The sequence below is a fragment of the Megascapheus bottae genome, chromosome Y (genome assembly GCF_031878675.1).
Source record: "Megascapheus bottae isolate mThoBot1 chromosome Y, mThoBot2.hap1, whole genome shotgun sequence".
NCBI classification, from domain to species: domain Eukaryota; kingdom Metazoa; phylum Chordata; class Mammalia; order Rodentia; family Geomyidae; genus Megascapheus; species Megascapheus bottae.
This window is the reverse complement of record NC_143548.1, coordinates 6,116,278-6,143,619: the sequence shown is the minus strand read 5'-3', so window position 1 is coordinate 6,143,619 and position 27,342 is coordinate 6,116,278. Positions and strand designations below refer to the sequence as shown.

Below are 27,342 nucleotides of genomic sequence, written 5' to 3'. Positions count from 1 at the left end.
TGGGTAGCTAAGATATGCGTCCATCTTGTCAGGTAACTACAAGCTAACTTCACACCTGTATATCTGAGGGCTGTGGCCAAATGGGGATGCCCAAAGCTAGTCTATCCAGGGCCTCTAGAGGAAACAAGAACTTGGAAGAACAGCAGTGAAACAGTAGTTTGAGGCTGAGCTGATTCTACTTGAAGCATGCTGAATATCCAGAGACACTCAGGCAGAAGCCAGGCTGAATCTTTAATACCCTCTCCCTGCACATGATTCCACAAGAGAGAACTCCATTTCCAATCTTCCTTCCATCTTCCTGAGTTTTTGCTCTCAGAGATTTCTTTATACCAGTATCTAGGAATAATACTGGTTGAGGTAAACCATGTCTTGTAAGTTTTCTTATTTAGTCCTCTGCATGGAAGTTGGGAAGGAATGATCAAGAATTGTTCTTGATCTCAAGGAACTGCAAACTTAAGAGATCATAAATCTGGAAAGGAGTTAGCATGTTTTAGCCAATGTCCTAAAAACCAAAGCAACTTTAAAGTTTACAGTTATAATGTATATGTATTTTTCATGTGTTTTAGGGTACATTAGACAGTGACCAGAAGATGATGGAGCATTAAATTATATCTGAATCCACAAGTAAATATATTCTTCAAAAGCCCTTCTTCAGATTCAGATTCTGTAGCAGCACAGAAAATTCATGGAACACACATGAGGTGGTGAGAAAAGCCAAAGAAAGCCAGAGGGCTGGAGAAATGGGAACTGATATTTCAGGACAAACCAGTACTGTCATTTTGTCTGTAACTCTGTGCAAATATATTTAGGACTTGATTGAGTAAAAAAGCAAGCCAGTGCCTTCTGTGAGTATATGATTTTTTCTAAAAGTCAGTCATAGACTCTTCCTATACCATTCAAGTGGAAGAAGGAGACATAATTCTATCTGAGGTCCTGTTTGGGGACACAAATTGGCCCCTTTCAGGCCCAGAACAAGGGAGGGTGGAGACAGAAAAGAATGCAGTTAGATTGGAGGCTTGTTGTAATTGAAGGGAAGTTAAGCAGGACCCAGATTCCACCTATAGAATATAGTCCTAAAATATATGCAGCTTTTCCAACTGATGACCCTGAGTGTGTGAAGCTTGACCCACGTCTATGCTAGGAGTAAGTAAGCCAAGTTGAAACCCTGACATCTACCTGTATACATAGCTAGATACTGTGGTCTGGAGCATTAGCTTCCATCCCAACTGTGCTTTCTCCATATTCTCTGAATTTCATATATAAGTCCTAAAACATTTCAGGGGTACCTAGAGGACCATGTCCCTGCTGTCTGGATGGCCAACAGCAGCCAGAGGAGCGACAGAAGCCTTCTACAAGACTTGGATTATCACTTTGGGGATAAGGAAGAACTGCTTACAATGTAAGCACCTGTGTGGGGTTAGAAAAGCCCTAGATGACACCAGCAAGAGGGGTAGGGGAACTGGCAGAACGGGTAAAAGCCATGGAATGGCAATAAAGTTGAAGTCCATGAAGGCTTGGCTTTTTCCCTCTCCCAATACCAGAATATCGAATGTGTATATGCATATGTATATGTATATACATATGTATATATATGTGATTCACTATCATCATTGTTTATACAATTGTGCTGAATATGAACATTATGTGGAAGCTCTTGGTCAAGAAAAATGTTCTTTTAGTCTGCAAGCAAATGTAGAGGGGACAGAGAGACACAGAAAGAGAGAGACAGAGTGAGTGAGAGAGAGAAAGAGAGAGAGAGAAAGAGAGAGAGAGACCACACGTTGTGTGCATGAATGGGGATGTTTTTATGTGCCTAATCAAGAAATTGTTATCCCCTCAAGGGCATACCTCCAATCAAACATGTCTTTCAGTTAAACCCCAACATCTAGTTTCTATAACATTCTAATAGTACATTTAGTTAAAACTATATGGAAATATTAATTCATATATGAAGGTAGAGCCCTCATGATTCATGGTGAAGGTGAGATGAACAAAACGGGAAAGTACACACACACAGCAGGTCAGAGAGAAGGAAGGAGTGGAAAGGAACAAATTGGAAGCATGATTGAGAAGAAAGACAAACAGGCAAACTGACTTAGATAAGGGCACACAGTAGCTGAAAACTGAAGACAGTAAACATCACCCATGTAAAACAAACAGCACAAAACAAAGAAATAAGAAAACACAGATGTTGTTCAGGTTGCCTTGTTACCAGTTGATATTTAGGTATCCAGGAAAATTAATGAGTGAGAGGACAGGGGTAGGAGATGAAATGGGTTAAGGTAGGAGATTCACTAGTATGTGGGGAGGGTTGAACAATGAGAGGGCAATGAGAAAGGGGTAAAAAGGATCCAAAGAAGAGGGTAAAATGGTAGGTTCTAAAGGTCAGTTAAGGATGATTTCAGGTGGAGGAAAACTAGGGAACACCAAATTAAGTGGAGCGGGTTCAATGGAAATCAATGGCAAGTAGTTTTATTTCATTTTATTTTATTTTTCTTATTTAGTCTTAGAAGAAGCCAGAATTAAATACAGATTAAATACAAAGGCACAAAAGTCTTTTCAGTGGAATAACAAATCCCTTTATTTTCATCTAAGCCAGCAGCTTGACTTCGGTCACTGTTGTGACTTACCTGATCCTTAGGAAAAAGAGAGGGATAGTGAGTTAACTCCTGTTTCTGGGGACTCAGATGGCACCACACTGGCTTCCAAGGGCCTCAGTCTGCATGGCAGACAAGTGAGCAGATCGCACAGTAGGCATCAGGGAAAAACTGAGCTGATCCCTACAGCAGCCATCCTGGGAGAAATTGAAAGGCCATGATCAGGCCTTAACCACTGCCCCGTGCTGGACTCTTAATGGCCTGTGGACCTTTCACTGGTCTGCCTGCACCTGTCCAGGCTTCAAAGCACCATCAAGAGCTCGGGCATCCAATCACGCAAAGAACTATCAACCCACACCCAAGCCCTGGAACAACATTCACACCGAATCTTATAAATGCCACCTGGCTCCAGTCCTGTAGAACTGAATTGCCAGCTTTCTAATTTATTTCAGAATTTGCAATTAATCTATTTTCCTAGAATTTTAGTCATCATTAGTATATTAATTGACCATTGTACTTCCTTCCTTCATATAAACTAGTGAAAAAAGTAGGTCATGACTTAGTACTCAGACTAAGGAACTAAGTTTAAAGTAAAAATAGGTAAAGGTGATTTTTATTCAGTTCCTTCAAAATGAACGTATAATTTTGTTTATGGAATTACTAGAGAGTTATATGGAGTAAATATATTGTTGAATAAAAAAAGAATTGTAGATGACTATTTCATCTGTACCTAGTGTAAGCATGACAGTCTAGAGGGCTGAATTCTCCAATACCCAGTGGCTTTGGGTAATGGAGAACTACTGCTCTTTGATAAAGAAACTCAGTAATCCATCATGTTGCTAATTTAAAATGTAATGTATGTAAGGCTTGCATTGCAAGTGTTGGTGCCTCATTGTGTGGTATCACCTAGCGATCACATTGTATTTTCCTAATATTTGGATATCTCATGGGCACAAATCAGACCTACATATTGCCCGTTGTTCTCCACATGGAACCGCATTAATTATTTTAATGAGGACTAAACATTGAAGTGAGAATATCATGGGGTAGCCACCACTCTGTACTTAATTGATTTTGTAGTATGTATATCGAATGCTTAACTGCATTCTTTCCCCCAACTCCACCTTCTCCTCTTCATTCCTCTACCCCTGCTCCCTTAACCCCATCCCACCTCTTGCAAGTACCCATTAGTTGGCAGTTAGTTGTTGGACTTTCTCTTTGATTTCTAAGTAACTGAACCTTTTCAGGTCTCCCTTGAGTCTATCATATTTCAGCTTATAACTGAAATATGGTATTTGTGAATACTTGTATACCTTCCAACACATTTACTTATAAGTTTATAAGCTACCTGTAGCCAGGTTCCACCCATGCATCTTTTGTCTCTCTGGGCCTGGACTTACTTCACTTAACCCAATTTTTCCCCCAATCTTTCCATTTCTTTACAAATGGTACAATAGGAATGCCTTCTAATAGATGGAGTCAATTTCTGCTGTGTACACATACCACATTTCCTATCTGTTGAGTAGCCTCTGGGCTGATTTTATAACTTGGCTATGGTGACAAGTGCTAGAGTAAACACAGTTCTGCTAATGACTACTGTATCCTGGCTTGCAATTTTTTTGGGGTAAATGCCTAGGAGTGGAACTGCTGGATCCCACAATTTAGTTCCTTTTGGGAAAACTCCACACTGCTTTCAGAATAGTTGAACAAGTTTGTATTCCCAAACTAGGGTTTCCTTCTGGCTGCATATCTTCACCAGCATCCCTTATTGTTTGTTTTCTTGATTATGGCTATTCAGATGTGGTTGAAATATAATCTGAGTGGTGTTTTGATTTGCATTTTCTTTCTGGTGAGAGATGATGATCACTTCTTCAGGTGTCTGTTGGCAATTATTATTATTTTGTCAGTCATGGGTCTTGAAATCTGCACCTAGGCTCTGTCCCCAAGCGCTGCAGTGCTCTACCACTTGAGACACAGTGCCACTCCTGGCGCTAAGAGTCTCACAGGCTTTATTGCCCAGGCTGGCTTTGAACCATGATCCTCAGATCTCAGCCTCCTGAGTAGTTAGGATTAGCGGTGTGAGCCTGGTGACAGGCTGTAGTGTCAATTTTTAATTCTTCCTTCTTCCTTCTCTTTACCTCTTTAGTCTGTTCATTAATTAGTTTCTTGTTGTTTCCAAAGTTTAACTTTTAAGCTTCTCTGGATATTAGGATATTGGGCCATAGTCGGATACTACACAGAACTTTACAAGAATTTCACTTGGCAAAGCAGCATCACACAGGTGATAAAACACCCTAACTGCCTCACACCACCCAAAAAACTCCAATTTATCCCTCACTTAATTAAAATACTGAAAATGGTTCCCAGAGAACTGTAGTACTGCATGAGAATTTTTAATGGGTTCTATTCTGGTTCTATGCATTGTCCCCAAACCTCCCACCTTCAGCAGGCACCTTCAGGTGCTCCAATATCCAAGATGGATTTTTAACCATCACCTTTCTAAATTGCCTCCCACTACTTCTGCACCTGCCATACTGCAGAGATTCCACTCTCCCACAACAGGTGCTTCTTGGCAGAAGCCCAAAGCATCCTGGACCAGTAATCACAAAAGGGCCACAAGGCCAGGGCTACTCCAAGTGCTCTTGAAAGAGTACAGTCCAGTACAATATACCTTCAGGGCTTTTGCTGTTCTGGGAAACTCCTGGCAACGCCGATTCTTATGGTGCAGTACCACTTTTACTTCACAGCACATCTTCATTGCCTCCATGTCTATGATCATCACAGCATATAAGAAATTCATGAAAGACATTGCTTGAAGGAACTGAAATATGAAGATGATAGCTTCTGAAGCTAGTTCCTCACTGAAAACTGAGAGGTTACAAAAGGGCAGTAAGGAGGCCTTTCTTCAGCAAGTCATTTCTCTGCTCTATATTGTCCCTCTTTAGGTAGCAGACCTGCTGAACTGGAAACACTCCAAAATAATGTAAGCGTGCAGACTTACCCAGGAAGACTGCCATATTCATCTGGATGATCACATAAGCACTCACCTGTGGAAACATAGTAACTTCCTGATTATGTGCTTCCTGCAACCCCCAAAACACAGAGCTCTAGTCAGACTCTCCAGAGGCTAAGTGCTCAGAGAAGCATTATTCAAATGGAAGAGCTTATGCCCAGTTGAGGAAAAAGTGGTATGTGTAGCACCTGGAGATAGAAGTGCAGAAGACATGCTCTGTTTTGATTCCATCTTTCAGAGACTTCAGTTTTATCATTCTTCATTCTCACACTGTGGTGCTCAGCAGGACCATTCCTTACAGAGTTCTGGGATGGGGCTTATCATCTCTCCCTGTTGGTCTCAGTTCCTAGCATGGAAAAACATTTTCAATGCCCAGAGCCTCAGTACTGCCCTGAAGTTGATGGCCCTGCCTGGCAATTCTTAGTTAAGAATAAGGCCTGAGACCTATGGCTTGAAAGAGTCATGCAGGCTGAGGGAATAAAACAATGCTCAGCAGGTCTTTATGAGTCAGAGGACTATTAAGTTGTAATATATATTCTGGCTTCTCCAAAACACATGATGTGAAAAGTATGTGTACAGGAGCTTGATAGGGCTAAGCACAGGTCATGGGTATGTAATAGAGGCAGCTGTGATTTCTCAGAAGCTGAGATGGTAGAAGTTATGAGTGCCAGTTGGTCAATATAGAAAACACTTCCTAGAGCATTTGATCTCTGTGCCCTATTGCAGTTTCCTGTGTGGATGGACCAGTCAGTGTCCAGCGGGAAAAGCCTCTATACAAATATGCACAATAATGTGACGTGGGGGTAACATGTAGGTATTCCAAATGTCTCTGACCAGTCATAGAGCCAGAAGATCCGAGGTGCTTCCTTGGGTGTAGTGCACTGTAGGGATAATGGACTGCATTCTGAACACTGACTCTTGTTTTACCTGTGAGATCTTGAGAAAAGGATTATGCTCCTGTGTCCCAGTTTGCTCTTCAATTAGATCTTGAGTAGAGGACCTAACTTTCTTTGCCCCAGCATGCTCACCAGTGAGAGGAAGAGAATAATGGCCCCAGCTAGACAAAATTGTGGTGAGAATCAGAATGGGTTAATACTTCAGAATCTCTTAGTGTGTGGCATACAAATAAAATGATCCAATTGTTTGCCTAATACTGCAGGCATTTATGAAAAGAAAACAAAATAACTGTACAGCCATGGAGTTGCTTATGCCTGAGTTTACTATGTCTGAGGTGCCAAATAGTCTAGTCTAGGATGAGTTGGAGAGAAGGGCAGAAGATGAGCAAGGAATTCTGGGGCTTCTGACATATAAGGCATGCAGAATCAGAGAAATCCTTCAGGAGAGACAGAGGGGGAATTTTCAGGAGAGGACAGAGGAAACTGCTTCTGCTATTAGAGCTCATGTCAGTACCCCAGGCAGGGAGTTAGGGGGCAGTGGGGGGTGGAGGAGGTGGGAAGATGCAGTTGATGTACTAGCCATCTCTGCCATTCACTGTGAAGCATCTGGTCTTGCATTTATGACTGGTTGGAAGTACTGACAGAAGCCTAATGTTCCCTATACTTCCTGGTCTACCAGTACTAGAATCTGTGGAGAGTAAACAGGTAACTTCAGTGCCACAGATAATCCCTGGCAGCAGGCACCAAACCAATCATAGGAGAAGCAATGTACATACCTCATGTCTACATGACTCCAGCCATTTACTACCTTTGCATGACTCACAAGATCCAATATGGAAGGTGCCATGCCCAAAAATATTTATTAGGAGGAAAATTATTAGTCAGACTATGACACTCAGCTCTGAAAGAATCATGATTGCCTAAGAAACTTATAATGCAAGACTACCTACAGTGAGAAAATTAGTAATTAGGAAGGAAAGCATATCCATTCCACCAGATGCTTTGCAATTTTAATACAGATACAAAATAGTATAGCCACTATAGAAAAGGGTTACTTTGGTTCCTTCAGAAACTAGCCTATATGCATTCCATCTCAGTAAATATCTTCCATCCAGGTACTCTGTACTTGGTTGTGTAGATAACCGCACTATAATTTTATCCATAAAACCTATGCTATGGAATGAACCTAAATGACTGTGAACAGATAGATGAATAATAAGCAAAGGGTGTACATGAGTGTTTGAAATATGTAAAAGTTATTTTATGTGTTGATTTGTATGTAACATGAATGTCTTATGTATATTAATTATGTATCTGTACATATGTAATGTTAGTATACATATGTACAGATAGTCATAAACATACACATATAAATATATGTACACACATGCCGGGGCCAGCCGGCAGCAAACCAGGGTTCTCAGATTGGGATTCCTGAAATAGGGGGCAAGGACTAGGAAAAAACAGAAGAGAGACAGACACACCGGGTCCGGGATGTCTGCAGCCCAAGTAAAGACAGCCTCGTTTATTCAACTCCAGCTTATCCCTTCTTGAAACCAGGGAACTTCCAACTGTTACATTCATATGGTAAATCTTCACTCCTCCATGTAGGCTGTCCCCTTGAGGTCCCTTTAGAACCCACAGTTTCTGTTTCTTGTCTACAAGTTGGGAGTTGCCTCAAGAATTGGCTATGAAAAACTTTAAGATGGACATGGTGGCTCATCCTAGCTACTCAGGAGTTTGAGATCTGAGGATCAAGGTTCAAAGCCAGTCCTGGCACAAAAGGATCTGATTCTTATCTCCAATTAACCTCTAGAAATTGGGAAGTGGGGCTTGGCTCAAGGGTAGGGCTATAGCCTGGAACCAAAGAGCTCAGGGACAGTGTCCAGGCCCAGGGCTAGGGTGGTAGCCTTCAGCTGAAAAGCTCAAGGACAGACTGAGGCCAAATTCAATTCCCATGACCCACAACAAAAAAGAAAAGGAGGAAAAAAAGAGAAAAGAAAAAAGAAAGAAAGAAAGAACAAGGAAACATCTTGGATTCCACCTGCACTGTTACACCAGAGGACTGATGCAGAACCATGTGTTAGCTTGTACAGATGCCTCTTCTGCCCACCAGTCAGGCCCTCTGGGAACCCAAATGCCAGACCTCTTCTATACACACAATTGCATCTGCCCCCCAAAATGCATGCATTCCTCACGTCCCTTCAGTCTGAAAGTCCTTTCCAATGGGTGGATGGATCACCTCTGTTCTCCATGTTGTTGTTTCTGGATGCTTCATGATGGACACCTTGACTGGAATGAGATGGAGTCTCAGTATGTTTGGATTTGTGACTCCTTTATAGTCAGATATGTAGGTCATTTTCATGTCTTTTTGACTAGCCTAGGGGTTACAGATCTTTGCTTTGCAGAGATTTCAGATTGATGTAATCCCATTTATCAATCCTTGCTCTATGTAGTGAGCCAGTAGAGTTCTAGTTAGGAAGTTATTGCCTATATCATTCACCTGCTCTCTCCTGTACTGCATTCAAAGTTTCAAATTTCTTTCATCAAGGTCTGTGATCCACTTGGAACTGATATTAGTATAGGGTGAGAGATAGGAATCCAATTTTTATCTTCTGCATATGCACATCCAGCTTTCCCAGTAGCATTTTTGGAAGACACCATTTATTCAAACATATGTTTGGGGGCTCCTTTATAAAAAATAAATCAGGCTTGGAACCTTGATAGGCCCAGGCACTGAAGTCTGTGGGACTCTTATCTCTAAGTAACCACTTGGAAACAGGAACAGGCACTGCAGCTCAAGCGTGATAGCCTTGAGGCAATCACGCTTGAGCTGCAGAGCTCAGGAACAGTGCCAGGGCCCAACATAAAATAAATAAATATAGAAAGAAAAATATGGATGTGTGTGTATACACACACACACACACACACACACACACACATATTCCTTGCCTCTTCCCATTTCATTGGGGCAGTTTTTGTCTCACTGCTATGCTGTCTATATTACTGTGGGTCTGTAGGAAATTTGACGTTTGGGACTGGGTTAGTTCCAGCACTGGTCTTATATACATTTTTGGACCACTTTTTCTTTCTCTGTGAAAATTCACATTAGGACTTTGCTGGGTATTAGGTTGAATTTGTATTGGCATTATGACCATTTTCAAAATGTTAATTCTGCCTCTCACAAACATGGAAGTCTTTCTAACTTCTGGTGTATTTATCAGTTTTTTTTCCCCAAGATTTTATAGTTTCCAATGCAGATGTTCTTTGGGACCTTGGTTACGCTTATTCCTGGGTGTATTTTTCTATTTGTTAATTCCTCTCATATCTTGGTAGTTGTTGGGAACTTCTGGGCTGCAGATGGTTTACCAGCTCTAGGAGTAACATAATGCAGGGGACATCCTTTTCCCTTGGTGTGGAAGGAACATGGTTTTCTTTAAAAGATGCACAATTCAACCTGTCATGGTTTGAATAAATTAAGAAAACCCAAACACACATTTCCTGCTCAGGGAGTGGCACATGCCTGTAACCCCTTTATTTAGAGGCTGAGGTAGGAGGATCCACCACAACAGGCCAGACAGGACCTCATGATAGATTTAGGGAGGTATACTGACATTTTCCTGCTGTGAAGGAAGAGCTTGTAGAAGAGGAATGAAGTTGTGCTTTTGTGCACTCTAGATAGGAGGATGCCAGCAATGTGATCTCCCTCTCACAGCCTTACTGCTCTACTGTTCCTTCCTTCCCTTACGTCTACTCATTTGGGATCTTTCTGTGATGGCCATGATCTTTTCCATTAATGTTTTGATGGAGTAAGTGGATTATGTCAGTTCTACAGGGAATCTATTAACAACCCATGTGCCTCTCAAGTTCCATGTGGCAGGTGACCAATTCACTCTAAGACTGGTCAGCTGAACTTCTCCTGAAACTACCTGTGCCGATTATTTTAACTATCCTATTTAAATATCCTATTGAAGGATGGTTTGATTCACAGAAAGAGTTTTCTCTGTGCCTCTTCTGCTTCCCACATGCTGGTTGACTTTCTCTGCCAGGGCTGCCATTCCTGTTGCTGCCTCTTATTCCTATGCTCTGTATTTTTCCCTCTGTTTCTGCCTTCTAATGCATCTCTCCTGTTTTCTACTTTTCTATCCCCTTCAGTCAAGACAACTCCTGGAAATAATAACAAGCTTAACTTCTTCCTCTGTTCCTTTCTTTTCATTTTCAAGTTGGGAGTTTGGATTCAGCGGTTGTAAAGCAGGTTAACTAGAGCCAGAATCCAGAAACCAGCTCCCTTTCCCAGACATTCTCTGAAAGGCTCATGAGTTCTATCTCATCCTACTAACTCTCATAACCACTCATCCCTGTGGGGAAGTAGTGGCCAGTTTGTCCTTCTAAGGGGTAGACAATTCTGAGCTAAGTCTAACCGAAATGAGACACCTGCAAAAATGCAATCCCATGTGTTCTTAGCCTGATCTTTTCACAACTCCTACTTAAGGCTCCATGCTATGGGAAACTTTTCTTCCAAGAGGCATTATCCCTCATTTCTCTAGTCTATCCCACTACCATTGCTTTAGGAACCACACGTGTACTCCCACAACCATGGGAAACTAAAAAAAAATTAAGAGAACGACTTGTCATTTCTCATAATGGTATACTTTATTTAAAAACCTTGCACTTTTGCTTTCTGTGTGTTCTCATGTCTTCATTGAATGGTTTTTTGTGTGTGATGACAAGAATCCAGGGTCTTCTTTTATTCAACAACTCAACCTTGAAACCATTGATCCTGAGCACCAGGGGCTTCCTAGGCAGGCCATCTGTGACTTGAAACATTTTCACAGGCTGACTAGAGATTCCTGATATATTTTATGAACTACCTAGACAGTTGTAGTCTGATGCCCATAGGGTGTATTGTTCTGGTCTTCAGAATGGGTCCAGGACATCAAGACTTGAGGGCCAAATGCCTTCCACTGCCAGGCACAACCATCAGAGCTCCTACTCTGTGGTAGGAATAGAGGAGGCAGCAGCTTGGTGTCTCACACAGGGTCCCAATAGCACAGCAATAATATAGAGAGGCCATAGGTAAACCATGGGTCTGAAGAGTGTTGAGCAGAGACAAATGGTTCTAGAAAATCTTGCCAGATGAGGCCCAGGAGACTTTCATCCCAACAGTGAGAGATAGCAATAGAAACTTGGCCACTCGTGGACTGGGACAACTCACCCTCTAAGCCTGGAAAAGGTTTTGGATAGGGAGAGTCCAAACTCCTGAGCAGAATGAGGAAAGGGATTCCATTAGCAAGAACAGGTTTTCCTGAAGAATAAAACATAGGCAACCCTGTGTTAGCTGGACATTGTGGTTTGCAAATCATCTGTACAACCACATGAGAGTGAACAGGATGACATAGCACAGATAGCTTCTGCCCTTTTTTTTGGAGCAGTGGCAATATATGTGCTCATGGACCTGTGTGGGCAAAATTATTTATTTGATAACCATTCTTATAGGCAATTATTTGTTTTCTGAGAATTATTAGAAGTAGCGTGAACTACAGGAATCTGTTTTATTTGAGCATGAGTCCAAGCAAGGGTGGATTCACAGACCAAGATATCCTAGCATATGTTTCAGACAAGGCTATCATGTGATTTTCCTGCTGGGATAGAGAGAATCCCATGTAAGGCCGTCTCTAGGACTCTGGAAGCTGAGTCCTGACAGAAGCCTATGAAACCCAGAATGCTGTGCTTGAGAGATCCACAACTCCCTATCTTGGACTCAAGTACCCAATAATGCAGGCCGTGCAGGAGAGAACCAGCCCTCAGGTGTGAGGGCTCTCTCTCAGCAGAGAAAACCAGTGCTCTTTACTCTGATACTCTTAGTCTCTTCCCCTGGCCCAAGTGACACTTGGCTCCAGAAGGCTTCTTTGCTGTCCACTTCAATTTCTCTCCATCCCATTACTGAACTTTCAGAAATTCTTAGAATGCAGAACAGTATAGACCCTTCAGTCAGAGACCCAGACCTGGAGCATTCTGGCTCCTAGAGGTTGGAACAACCATTTCTGGTGTCACATGGTGCCTAACCTGGTGACCAAAGCTGTGGTGGACATGAGCTATGGGTCAACCAGAAGCTTCCAGGCTCTCAGGCTTTGTGGGTTTGTGTGTCTTTTGTTGTGGCTGCTTTATGCTGAATGGAATATGAGATGCCTGTTATTGTCCATAGCTGTACTTCATTCATGAGCAGTACCATCACTTGGTCTGAAAACTGACGCAATCCCCTACAGTCCTTCTCCAATGCCTACTAGCTCCTGAAGACCCCAACCCACTCCAGGTGAATGTTTGAGAAAAGTGCAATGCTTTGCAGGCTTCTGGAAAGGGCAGGTGAGCACTGTTTAATGGCATATTGAAAGCAAGGCCGAGTCTTCTCCCATGTATGCCAACAGAACAGGGACAAGTTATTAGCAATTTACCCACTTTTCTAATTAAGGAAAACAGAACTCTGCTTTCTGTGGAAAAAAGAGGAAAAAGATGTAAAAAAAGAAACAAGAGTTATGCTGCCTCAGGGTTTCCTACTATTTGACGTTTTTGTTCTCAGCATCCTCTGCTATTTTTAACATCCCAGAAATCTTTGAGCACATCCACCTGTGGTGCTAATGATTTTCTCCAGGAACATTAGATGGGAAACTTGAGATTTCAAATGGAATCAAACCTTCTTGGGCTATCTATCGCTAAAGTAAAAGCTGTCAAAGGCTTCATGTTTTCTGATTTTACACACAACATTCATAAGGATACAGAGGGCAGATAACTGAGATTCAAGGTGGTTTCCACTTGTTTAAGGTCTCTTAGATAATAATTGTGTCTGCATATCCTGAGCATATCTCTGCCATTTGCTTTTAGGTAACTTTGAAGAACTTATACAAACCAAGAGCCTCCTGTCCATCTGTGCAGGTGGGATCTCCTTTGTGGGCTGTTGTAATAGTTCCAAGGATAATGTTGGTGGAGACTGATGCAGCATCAAAGGGGCACATGTTGAAAAGGTGTGTGTTACTATTGGTGAGGGTGTTCTTTCATAGGAAACCTGGTCTCTCCAGCTGCAAAGCTATAACTTCTCCTCCCCAGTCCTTTGGAGCCTAGACATAAAGCATCCACACCTGACTGCCATGCAGGAGTGTCCCCTTACCAACTTGACTTGATGCCTCCATTGATGGGGAGATCCTTCTTTAATTTCAGCTGGGCTGTGCACAGATGGACTATGTCTGATGAACAGATCTTCTGCGGTACCTTCCCTAGTGCCTCATATTAAGCATTTACTCCCTTCTGAATTTGTCCCAATAACTTCAAAACAGAACGAATATCTGTGTCTGTGTTCATATGCCAGGCTATCACAAAGCAAGTGAGGGGAAACTGAGAGTGACAGGACACTGTTTCTCACAGCCACGTAGTGTGTATGCTGTGAAATCATTTTTCTGTTCTCTGGACCCAATCCAAGAAGAACCCAGAGCATACACAGGATGCAACTCCATCTGGCAGGGAAGATCCTCAAATCTATGATCCTAAGAGACATATGTGTGTGGAGAGGGGACTTGAGGAAGGGCTGATGTGAGGCTGAGAAAAAGGGAAACAAGTGGCTTCATGATGACACACAAAGCAAATGGGCAGAGTATATCAATACTGACAAGAGAAGACTGAGGTTATATATCCTGTGCAGCTCCTGTGGGCACACCTGGGACTGAGGTAAATTCAGAAGGAAGAAAAACTCACTTACTAACAAAGAACTCTTTGGGAAACATCAACCTACACTGGTATGGTGGATCCTTGAACTTTCCTTTTGCCTACATCTTCTGGACTTTTCTTTTCTCTTTGTCCTTTAGAATCAGCACCATATAGTGGTGTGAGGGTAAGTAGGAAGAAGAAACAGTAACACAAGAGACCCAGACACTGTGACCAGGCAAAATGGAGGTCTGCTAGTCTCAGGTGCCTCAATAAGTAGGATTATGGTGAGCCACACTTCCTGGCTCACGCTACTTCTTGGTATGGAGGCTCACATAGTCAGAGAGGATTCCAAAGAAACATCCCCAATCCTAGAGATTAGTCTGAGACCTCATATGTGACTACCGGTGTACTTCCATGCACACATCTCCCCTCTGATCACCATCTCAGCTCTGAGGACACTACCGAAAGAAGCACTCCCTTTTCTGAAAGGTTAGGCAGAGAACCATAGAGTCAGACAGACTGTTTTCAGGAACACATGACTTCTTTATTTAGGCCATAGGGTTGTGAAAGAAAAGGGCTTAACAGATGGTTCTTTGGATGAGAAGGTTCTTGGAAATGCCTTCTTAGTTTTCAGAGATTTCCCCACTTATTTTTTTATATGATCAACAAATGCAGTCCATAAAGATGCCTGTCTGAGGGCTTTAGCCAGTGTGTGGGTTGCCAAATATGAGTTGTGGTAGCAAGGAATGAGACATGGATTTGTTGTCCACTTTCCAAGGGACTGAAGGAGCTAGACATGTTAGTGTTGACATGGGCCTATCCAGGGCTGAGTTTATATTCCTCAATTGCAAGAAGTCGAGAGGTTCAAAGAATGCCCTGATAATGGCTTTCTACTTTGGTTTCAGCTAGTTCTGCAGGAAGCTGTTAGAGTGGTCATGTGTTCAGTGAAAACATTTTGGCCAAGGTTGTTATCTATTTTAGCTTAAATAATACGTTGCAGGAATGTGCAATCAAAACAGGAGTCAGGTAGCTTGTGCTTGAGTTTAGAAGGATCATTTCTATTAAATAAGGTAAGATGAGCTTCTTCCAAGAGGTGGAGTCTGTTAAAAAATGGCACTGGGAAACGGGGACTCACACTTATAATCCTAGCTATGCAGCTAGGACAATACACATCCCTAGAGTTCAAGCCCCACGGACAACAACATCACCTCCACAAAAATGGAGTACACTGGAGGAATATCATGTAGGAGTCTTCTAAAGAACAGTTCCTTGGGGGCTAATTTGGTGAGACCACTGCTCTAGGGAAGCTGAAGCAAGAAAGTCTGCATTCTTCTGCTAGGTAGGGCCATAGAGTTGCCCTTGATGGCTTGTGTGAACTGCCGGAGGAGGGATGGAGTTGTACAGTTTGTAAGGGAAGGTTGGTTTCAGGAGTATGGAGGCATTTCAGTAATTAGGTCATACAGTTTTGAAGACAGTGTCAAAGGGTCTTAAAATGAGAAGTCGGTTGGCCAGTATTTTGTTGAGAAGTTTTGCATCGATGTTCATCAAAGAAATAGGTCTATAGTCCCCTTTCTTTGATGAATCTCTGGTTTGGGGATGAGGGTTATGCTGGATTCATATAATGAGTTTGGTAAAAAACCTTCATTTTCAATTTCATTGAAGAGCTTGAGGAGTATTGGTGTGAGCTCTGCTTTGAAGACCTTATAGAATTCAGCTGTGAATCCATCTGGCCCTGGGCTTTTTTTAGGTGGAAGATCTCTTCTGGCCATTTCTATTTCAGAGCTTGTAATAGGCCTGTTGAGTTGGGTTAGTTCTTGGTTCAGTGTGGGTATGTTAATATTGGCTAGGAATTCATCCATTTCATCTAGATTCTCAAATTTGTTGGCATAAAGGTTTGAGAAGTATTCCCTCATGATATTCTGGATCTTGGTCATTTCTGTTGTGATTTTACCATTTTCGACTGTGATTTTGTTTATTTCAGTATGCTCTCTTTTTTTCTGGTAAGATTTTCTACGGGTTTGTCAATTTTGTTAATTCTTTCAAAGAACCAACTCCTTGTTATGTTGATTCTTTCTATAGTTTTTTTTGGATTCCAAATGATTTAATTCTGCTTTGATTTTAATAATTTGCTTTCTTCTACTGGGATTAGGGTTGGTTTGTTGCTCTTTTTCCAGGAGCTTAAGGTGAGACATTAACTTGTTGGTTTGCAATTTTTCCAACTTGTTGTTGTAGGCACTCAGAGCTATAAATTTTCCTCTGAGCACTGCCTTTGCTGTGTCCCAAAGGAGTTGGTATTTTGTGTGATCCTTATTGTTAAATTTCATAAACTGTTAGATTTCTGTTCTGATCTTTTCGATGACCCATTGGTGATTCAACAATGTGTTGTTCAGTCTCCATGAGTTACAGGGTTTTCGATGGTGGACATGTGTGTTCAGTTCCAATTTGATGCCTTTGTGGTCTGAGAGCGTGCAGGGAATAGTTTCAGTGTATCTGAATCTGTCCAGGTTTGTTTTATGGCCTAACATATGGTCTATTTTGGAATCTGTTCCATGTGCTGCTAAAAATATATATATTGTGTTGTTGCTGGGTGGAATATTCTGCAGATGTCTGTTAGATCTAGTTGGTCTATATAATTTTTCAGTTCTAAGGTTTCTCTGTTGAGTTTTTGCCTTGTTGATCTGTCCATAGGTGAGAGTGGTGTGTTAAAGTCACCAATAACCACTGTGTTTCGATCTCTGTATGATTTCAGTGAAAGTAAAGTTTGCTTGATGAAGTCCAGAGATCCAGGATTGGGTCTGTAGATATTTAGGATCATTATGACTTCCTGGAGGAAAGATCCCTTTAGTAGTATGTAGTAACTTTCTTTGTCTTTTCTTACTAATTTTAGTTTGAAGTCTATTTTATCTGATATGAGGATGGCAACTCCAGCCTGTTTATGGGGGCCATTAGCTTGATAGAGTTTATTCCAGCCTCTCACTTTCAAAAGATGTTTGGTTTTTTGGGTAAGATGTGTCTCTTGAAGACAGCAGAACTATGGATCTTGCTTTAAGAAGCAAACATAAAGGGGATCCAAGTAGGGAAAGAGGAAGTAAAACTATCCCTCTTGGCAGATGACATGATTCTGTCTTTAAAGAATCCTATAGACTCTACTCCCAAGCTCCTTGAGCTGATTCAAAACTTTGGAAGGGTAGCAGGCTATAAAATTAACCCTCAAAAATCAACTGCCTTCCTTTATGCCAACAGTGAGAGGAATGAGGCACTAAACAGGAAAGCAACTCCTTTCACAATAGCCTGAAAGAAAAAAAAGTACCTAGGAATTAGCTTAATAAGAATGTAAAGGACCTTTTTGATGAAAACTTTAAAACCCTAAAAAAGGAAATTAAAGCAGAACTAAGGAAATGGAAAAACCTCCCATGCTCCTGGATTGGAAGAATCAACATTGTGAAAATGACCATCTTGTCAAGGGCTATCTACAAATTCAATGCAATACCCATCAATATCCCAATGGCATTCTTTAAAGAAATAGAAGAGGCAATCCAAAATTTCATATGGAATAATAAAAGACCCCATATTGCAAAAACACTTCTTAGCAGAAAGAATAGCGCCGGGGGAATTTCAATTCTAAACTTTAGTCTATTACAGAGCTATAATTATCAAAACAGATTGGTACTGGCACAAGAATAGGTCTGAAGACCAATGCAATAGAACTGAGGACCCAGATATTATACCACAGACCTATAGCCAACTAATCTTTGACAAGGGAGCCAACAAAATAGAATGGAAGAAAGACAGCTTCTTCAACAAGATGTGCTGGCAGAACTGGTTAAGCACCTGAAGAAGACAAAAGTTGGATCCTTCTTTGTCACCCTGCACTACAACTAAATCCAAATGGATCAAAGACCTGGAGGTAAAAGCTGACACACTGAAAACTGTACAAGAAGGAATAGGAGATACAGTAAGCCTCCTTGGCACAGGTCGAAACTTTCTTGGTAAGGACCAAGAATCACAGCAAATAAGAGAAAGACTGAATAAGTGGGATTGCATTAAACTGCGGAGCTTTTGTATGGCAAAGGACATAGCTAGTAAACTAATTAGGAAAATCTTCAACAATCAAACAATGGACAAAGGCCTCATATATAAAATATATCAACAGTTCAAAAAATTGAATCACTCCAAAACTGATGTCCAAAGTAGCATCCATACCATTAAAAGAGAGCCAAAGACTTAAAGAGAGTCTTCTCTGAAGAAGAAATAGGAGTGGCCTACAGACACATCTCTGGTCATAAAAGAAATGCAAATCAAAATAACTCTAAGATTCCACCTCATTCCAGTTAGAATGGCCAGGATCTGGAAAACTAATAACAACCGATGCTGGAGGGGATGTGGCCAGGAGGGATCACTACTACACTGTTGGTAGGAGTGCAAACTCATTCAACCATTATGGAAAGCAGTATGGCAGTGCCTCAAAAGACTAAACATAGAGATCCCCTATGACCCAGCAATTCCACTACTTGGCATTTACCCAACCATCCAGAAATTAGGGCATACTAAATCCACTACTTCAACAATGTTCATTGCAGCATTCTTCACCATAGCAAAAATATGGAACCAAATTAGATGTCCCTCAGTTGATGAGTGGATCAACAAGTTGTGGTATTTGTACACAATGGAATTCTATGCTGCTGTCAGGAAAAACAGCATCGCCCCATTTGTGAGGAAATGGAAACTCTTAGAAAAAAATCTTATTAAGTGAAGTAAGCCAGAATCAAAGAAGTTAGGCTCAATGGTTTCCATCATTTGTCATAATCAGTAGAAACCTTGGGCTCTACTGGCAGAGATCTGCAATAGAGCAAAATCTTGATACATAAGGCCATATAGTATGAAGCTAATTGAAAAGACCTCCAGGATATTGAAACAAAAGCCATATAATGAATGATTGTTGTCCTTAATGTACTATGTTATCTCTCATCTCTTTTGCTGTTTCTTGGTTATCTCATATTGTTACAATATTTCACTTTGTTACCTGAGATATTGAATTTATTTGTATTTGGTTATTTCAAATTGGATAGGGAAGTGAGGAAAACCTAGACAGGGGGGTGGAAGGGAGGGTAATAGGGACCAAGACATGTGAAAGGGTATCAATATATGTGAATTAATGCATCTTCTACCTGACAAATATCATGTAACCCTTTTATTAACTACAATAAAAATATTTTAAAAAATGAGAAGTCAAAAGTTATAGAAAGCAAGTTTTCCAAGCAAACTGAGACTGCAATTTATGAATCCCATTTTCTTTGAATCCTGGTCTATTTCAATAGCTCATTTATCTTAATTTATATGAGTCTAAGGAAAATCAGTTGTAAGTGATAGATTAGTAAAAGCAGAAGCTTAATTTTAGCCTTGTGAGCTCTTCAGCTCAAGGTTAGTGGTCTACAACCTTGTACCATACAGCCACTTAACAGATGCTTTCATACTTATTTAAGAAGTGAGCATTAGGTTATTGTAGTATGAAATAATCATCATTTGTGTATTATTCCTCTAAACTTTTGGTTTTCCACATGCATAAAATTAGCCTTGCATGGACTCATACCTCCAGCCCAAGTACTACAGGAACTCTTCATTCTATAAGCTAGAGGCTGTGAAGAGAAACACAAGCCCCTGAGGTTGAAAAAACATTTTGTGGATAAAGAAAACCAACCTTGCTAACTGACTGAGGATTAATCTTAAGAATGAGTGTGGGCTCTGGTCCATATGATTAGCAATCTCTGTGATAGTTACATTTTTCTCAGGTGAATATGAGGGCTTAAGAACCTACATTGCATCCATCTGTACCCATCTATCTCACTTTGATGTCACTGACAGTGACATATTCTGCCCTCTACTGTCAGTTTTATGTCCCTATTTGACTATTGGCATTTGCTCATCTTCTTTTAAATGGAATTGTATTACCAAGGAGATATACAGAGAAGTTACAGTTACAGATGTAAGGTAGTACATTTGTTGTCTGACATTGTTACCCTCTCCCACGTTTTTATCCCACGTTCTCTCACACCACCGTTTGTTGTAAAGTTCATTTCCATCTATTGTCTTGTGGGTATTGCTGTTGCATTGATTCACCCCTTGTCCTTTGTCTCACCGTTTTATTCTTCCCTTTACTTCCCGAATTCAGATAAACATATATACAATACACTAGACAGCAAAATCAAATACAGGAAGCACAGGGGATAAAACAACTGGGAGCAGGGGAAAATGAAAGAGAAAATAAATAACTTCGCATAATATCTTAGAAACAGCAACCACAAAGAAAAACCTCTTGTTTCCATACCATGGAGTTCATTTCACTTAGAATAATCTTATATGTCAAATGTACAAAGCTATTGACTATTGTGAATCTCTGGTAGGACTATCCTAGACATACAGTAATTATAATTGTGGGAAAATGTACCCTGATTTGTGTGCCCAAGCTGCTCAAAACTAATCCTTAGATTTCAGTCTTCTGAAATCTAGAATTAATGGCATATCGTGTGGGTAGGGCCGGTCAGATCTGGCTGAGTATGCTAGAGGACAGTAGAAGCACACTTCCTGCTCATAGAGATGTAGCCTACAGGCACGTCTGCCTAGCTTGACAGCCATGAGCTGTCCATGCTCCCTGCACTCCCCCAAACTACCAAGTACCTTAATCAACTCCATGCTAGGTGATTGGAAGGGGAGGCTCAGGAGGTTGGGGTGCTGGAACTATATAATTCCTGATCAAGAGACCTGCTCACATTCATCCTCCTGGTGTGTGTACTGTGTGCACATCGTTCACGCTTACCCCCTGCCAGAGAGCTAGCCCCACAATACGACACTTCCAGCACTTTTAATAATTGTTAAAATGGTAAACTGGGATCCCTGCCCCTCATGAGGAGGGGATACCTGCTTGGTTTGGGGGAGGGAGGCTGCTTTGTGTGGCGATCAGCCAAATTCACGTACCAGTTCCAAGTAAGGTGATAGGTAAATTGAAACACTAGGCTGTAACCCTACTGGCTACCTGTGTGTGGCTGAAGCTGGCTATATCATCCCTTCTGTGTATGTAACAATCCCATTGGTCACCTGTGTGTGGCCAAACAATGGGTTGCACTTAAAAACCCTGGGTGAGAACTGCTCAGGGTCACAGTATCAGCTCCCAAGTCTGTACTATGTCCTTGGCCAGTCAGTTCATCATTTACTTCCCCAATAAATTCACCTTTAAAAAATGGTAAAGTGGGGCCAGGAGTTTGGCCTAGTGGTAGAGTGCTTGCCTAGACCTGGGTTCAATTCCTCAGTATCACTTATATAGAAAAAAGCTAGAAGTGGTGCTGAGACTCAAGTGGTAGAGTTCTAGTCTTGAGAAAGTCCAGGAACAGTGCTCAGGCCTTGAGCTCAAGCCCAGGACTGGCAGAAAAACAAATAGTAAAGTGCCAGGTGCGTATGGTGTGATGTATTCCAATAACTCTCAAGAATCCAAACGCTGAGGTCAGAACATTAGGGCCTTGATCCATCCTGGAGTCTGTTCACCTCCAAAGGAAAAAGTGGAGATGCACCTTTACAGTTTGTGCAGAGCAGGAAGCCCTTAATCAAGTCTTAGTACCAAGAAAGAATTTGAGCAAATAGAAAAAAGAGGAAAAAAAGTATCTCTGTTTTTCCACTCATTGATTCTGCCACAAAATTTAAACAATTCTGTACTTGGGAAGGTGGCACTGTTGATCCTGACTCTTTGATCATCATATTCACAGAGGTGGCTAACTCTTACAAGAGACTGAGTGTATCTGCAAGTAGAGTTGCCTTTCCTGTGTGGACTTGTCACCTATTGACAAATACAAGTCAAAAAAGTTATAATCCTTAAATTCTGTTCTCTTTCTTCCCCAGTTCTGGTAGCTCCCTGCTTGAGAGCAAAGATTTGTATTATAACTTTACCAGGCCAGCTTCAAGTTCACAGAGTTCAAAGTTCTCTGAACAGTCTTCTTTACTATTAACTACTGTCACTGAATCTGCAGGTCTGCATGCAGATCAGAAACCAATTTCTCAGGCCTGTACTCATTCATAGCATAGTTGCTTAATGAACCAGTGAATAATTTGGAGATTGAATAATTTGGAGATTGAATGATTTGGAGATTGGAGATATAAAAATACACGAAGAATAGAAATATTTGGGACTGGAGAGATAAAATTACAAGGGCTTCTACCTGGCTTTGCCAACAGGTTGACAGTAATGAATGAAGTCTCTTGCCAACCAAGAGTGACTTCTGGACACTGGTGCTCTGCAGCTCCTAATCAGAAACATGGATCTTGATGCCAGACTTGGGAATCAATTTGAGGACCTGCCGAGGGTACAGGAGGCTGGCCATCACAGTGTAGTCCAGAGTCCTTGTCAGTTCATGTGATTGGACAAAATGGCTTGGAGTAGCCAACACATAGTCCAGATGCAGAGGTTTGAGGAGAAAGCAACCAAGGAAAACTGGACAAATCTGCCTATGCATGTGGATGAGTCTCTGCCCACTTCTCACCTAGCCAAAGCCACATGGCCCTAGGGAACCACAGAGAGGAGAGTTACATTGCTTTCATCAAGGGTAGATAGAAATGGGAGAGCATTTGGGTGCCTTGTTCCTGCAAGCCTAGCCTCAGGAGTCCTATCAATGACATTTTTGGAGAGATGCATGACAAGGTAGTTACCTATATATCCATTAACTATCTTAATGTTAGGCAATATGTTCAATATGTGCAACTTAATCCTCACAAAACTCCTATGATTGAGTATTCTGATTTTAATAGTACAGAATATACCTAGAGACTATGTGTTTGCTCTTTATGTCAAATGGAGCTGAGACTTGAATGTACACAGGGTGTTGGGGTTTCTTTTGCCAGTCATGGACTTCAACTCAGGGTCTAAGCACAGTCCCTGGACTTTCGCAAGGCTAGAGCTCTACCACGTGAGCCCCAGTACCACTTCTGGCATTTTTTTCTATGTGTTTGGTACCAAGGAATCAAACCTGGGTCTTTATGCATTCTAGGCAAGCACTTTACCACTAGGCCAGACTCCCAGACCTTGTAGTTCCCTTTTAACTCACCTATAATCTGCACAGCCCTCACTCAAAATGAACTATCACTCAAGCCCAATAATATTCAAGAGAAAAGGGAAGATAAGTTTCTTGTTTGAGGAACAGTAAATGGGACAAAATCAAATACCTGCAGAAATCACTGCTCTGGAGTAACTGCCTCTGACAGTTAGGTAGTCCCGAAGAGTCTCTACTAAGCTTTGTAAATTCAGGAGATTGTATCTTGTGAATCACACCCAAGAAGCCTGCAATACCTGGTTAAGAGGAAAGCTGGGCAGCAATTTTTGAATGTTGTCAGAATAGTAGGTGTGCCAGTGCTAGTGAACCGGGGTTGCACAATCAGAATAGTTCCAGGATCTCAGTTTTATATGGAGCCACCATATTTCCAAGCGTTGGTTTCCATGACAGATACAGTATCTACTCTACAAACCTGGCATCCCTGTCAGGAATTCAAGGAGGGAAGGACTGTATCACTCAACAGATCCAGACAGGACAATCACACTTTCTCCAAGAAAAGCTTATCCAGACTCCAAAGGAAGGAAGACCAAAGATAAAGAAAGTGTGTCCTCACCAGTACTCCTCAAACTGAACACAAAATAGAAAGGAAAGGAACACTACAAACCAAACCACATCTACTGAAGCCTGTGTTATCCCAATTCCAAAAGCAGTCCAGGGCACAATGAAAAACAGAACTATTACACATTAATTTCTTCCATGAACACAGAGGCAAAAAAATCTCCTTAAAAACAAGTTTTCAGGGCCTGCAGTTTGGTTTGGTGATAGAGTGCTTGCCTAGCATGCAGAAAGACCGGGTTCCATTTCTCCACTACGACATACACAGAAAAAGTAGAAGTGCTGCTGTGGCTCAAGTGGTAGAGCTCTAGCCTTGAGAAAGTCCAAGGACAATGCTCAGGCCCTGAGCTCAAAGCCCAGGACTGGCAAACAAACAAACAAACACAGCAACAAAAACTGTTTGTATTACCCCAACCTCCTGCCCCAATGGTGGTACTGGGGTTTAACTCAGGACCTTTTAGTTCTAAGGAAGGATCTCTTATTGTCTCCCATGGTTTCTACTGGCTCCCCACTCATCTTCAACCATAGTGCTGGAATTCCTAGCAGTAAGACAAGAGAAACATATAAAGGGTATCCCAATATGAAGAGAAGAAACTCTATTCCTTTTTGTAGACAACATGATCCTGTATTTAAAGAACCCTATAGATTTCCTCATCCTGCTACGTGAGTTGGTTTGGAAGTTTGGCAAAGTAGCAGGTCATAAAATCAACCCACAAAAGCAATATCCGCAGTTGGGGCACTGGACCCCGAGGAGCTTAAGAGCTGCGAGTGCCATGACAGCGAAGTTGGGGACCGGCTCCTGGGCGAGTCGGCAGCGTCCGGGGCGGCCTGAGCTCGGAGGACGCGGGCCCGGCAGGAAGTGGCCTTCCAAGGGCTTGCAAGGGAAGTTTCTTGCCAGTCTGGGTAGTGGTGTGCTCTGTGAGCTGCTCTGCAGCGTCCAGCACCACAAGCAAATGGGTAACTATCTCATGGCAGCAGAAAGCTGGGCGAGAGCAAGGGGCTGCATGGACTGACCGAAGAGATGGTAACAATAAAAGTCATGAATAAGAAGGGAGCCAAGAAGGACACTTATGTCATCCAAAATCTGAGGGGAGAGGAGCAGATCTAACAGATGATCCGCCACGCCAACATCACACAGCTGCTGGGTATTATCTCGTGTTGGAGCTATGTCCGGTGGCAACTTAACACCAAACAAGTGACTTGTGACAAGAAACTGGAGGAGTCGCAAGCCCCAAGATGCATCTGGCAGCTCGTCTCCGTAGCGGAATGTCTGCGCGGGGCTGGGGTGGTGCACGGAGACCTGAAAATACAGAATTTGGTACTGGATGAAGACAATATCAAGCTCACTGACGTCGGATTGACCAACGGTGCAGCGATTCTGCATTATTCGTACCCCTTCAGCACCCAGTGTGGGGGTCCTGCCTGTGCTGCACCCGAACTGCTGGCCAGGAAGAAATATGACCCCCAATTCGATGTCTACTCCATTGGCGTGAACCTGGACTTCATGTTGGCTAGGATCCTCCCTTTCACTGTGGAGCCTTTCAGCCCAAAGGCTTTATACCAGAAGATGGTGGCCAATAAATGAAGCCCCTCCCCATCGACCTCTTCACAGGGGCCATCAATTTCCTTCCCTCTCTTCTGACCCCGTGAAGAGGACCAATATCCACCAGGCACTGGCAACTTGCTGGCTGAATGAGAATTACACCGGCAAAGTGCCCCATAATGTCACCTTATCTCTGCAGGATTTCTCTGGAAGGCCTGAGTCCCCAGCATGGTGCTGCACATGTCTGAGAAGCCGGGCTACAAAAACAGCGATGTCATGAACACAATGCTGTCCAACCATGCCTGCCACGTCCTTGCCATCGACTCCCTCCTAAACAAGAAACGCGATCTCTACTTGTCAGGAAACTCTGAAATCCAGGAAACCGTGGGCTCCATTTATAAGACCCAGCTCTACCAGACACAGTAGCCCTATCAAGAGGCAGTGGACACCCGGAAAAGACTTGGAAAGCCATGCTGCTGTGCAGGATAAGAAGCCCAAAGAACAAGAAAAGAGGGCATTTTCTTCATCAGATTTTCCAGTAAATTGGACAGGAACCTGCCCTCACACAAAGCACCCTCGCTGTCCCTCCTCTCGCAGATTCAGAACATCAAAGCCCTGCTGAAGGACCTGAAGGCCTCAAGGTCTGCCATCCCTGACAACGATTCCTTTGGCTGCCACAATGTTTTCCATAAAACCTCTGATTCCACTTGGGTGGCACCATCTTCCGTGGAGTTCATCCCCATCTCACCTCCCAGGAGATGAAGAAAGCACAGCCCCAGCAGCTAGGGCCCGGCAGGGCTGGCATCCTTCCCGAAGTAGACCCCCACCCCACGGGGTACGCTCCTTTGAGTCTGTCGATCGCGACGACCATATAGAACTGTTGTCTCCCTACCACTGGAGGATCCTGAACCCACCTGTGAGGAATCCCAGCGACAGGACACTCCAGGCTCTTGTCGGGAAGTGGGTCACCTCTCCAGACCCCACAGCATCCCACCCTGGTCTCATGAAGATAGGAGCAGCCTCCCAAAAGAGGAATGGGTGTGTTCCCCACCTCCTGTTCCCCGAAGTGGCCCAGTGCATCCCTTCAGGTGCCCCATCTGTGTGAAGAGCCGAGGCAGGTTCTCCATGATGGGCACTGGCTATATGTGAGCAAGCGACACCAGAGCCTGAAGCCCTCTGCGGAGGGGTCCCTGGAGCCCAGCATGCCTCTGCTGCAACTCACCAGACCCAGTAGCCTTTACTTTGATACGGCTGAGTTTTAAGAAGCAAAAATAACGCTTGTAAAATAAACAACACCACATCTAAAATAACATATAATTATCAAGTGGATTTCATTCCAGGATGCAGGGAATAATCCAGATTGTAAAAATCAATAAATTTAGTATAACAAATAAGCAGATTAAACAGAAAAAGAAAGGCACAAAATAATCTCAAGTAATTCATCATCCCTGGGGCTGGGAGTTTGGCCTAGTTGTAGAGTGCTTCCCTAGCATGCACAGAGAAGCGAGTTCAATTCTTCGGTGCCACATATATAGAAAAAAGCCAGAAGTGGTGCTGTGGCTCAAGTAGTAGAGCTCTAGACTTGAGAAAGACCAAAGACAGTGCTCAGGCCCAGGATTGGCAAAAAATTCAAACATCCCTTCACAATAACAGTTTGGGGGAAAGTAGGATTAGAAGAAATATACTTACACATAATAAAAGGTATGCATGGCAAACCCAAAGCCAATATCATGCTAATCAAGGAAATAAAAACATTTCTTCTAATCTCAAGAATTAACAAATGTTGTTATTAATACAGTGCTTGAATTCCTAGATAGGGGGAGGGTAATAGCCTTGTGCTGCCCAGCACCCAGTCCAAGTTCAAGCCTCATAACCAACAAAATAAACAAACAAATAAATAAATTGATAGATAGATAAATGTGAATACCTAGGACTATGAATATTCCCTGCT

At 42.3% G+C, this 27,342-nt stretch overlaps 1 pseudogene; it reads left to right on the top strand.

Moving 5' to 3' along the window:
* The first annotated feature begins 14 nt into the window (after positions 1-14).
* On the top strand, positions 15-26,653 carry LOC150040238 (hormonally up-regulated neu tumor-associated kinase-like; annotated as a pseudogene).
* The last annotated feature ends 689 nt before the right edge of the window (positions 26,654-27,342 follow it).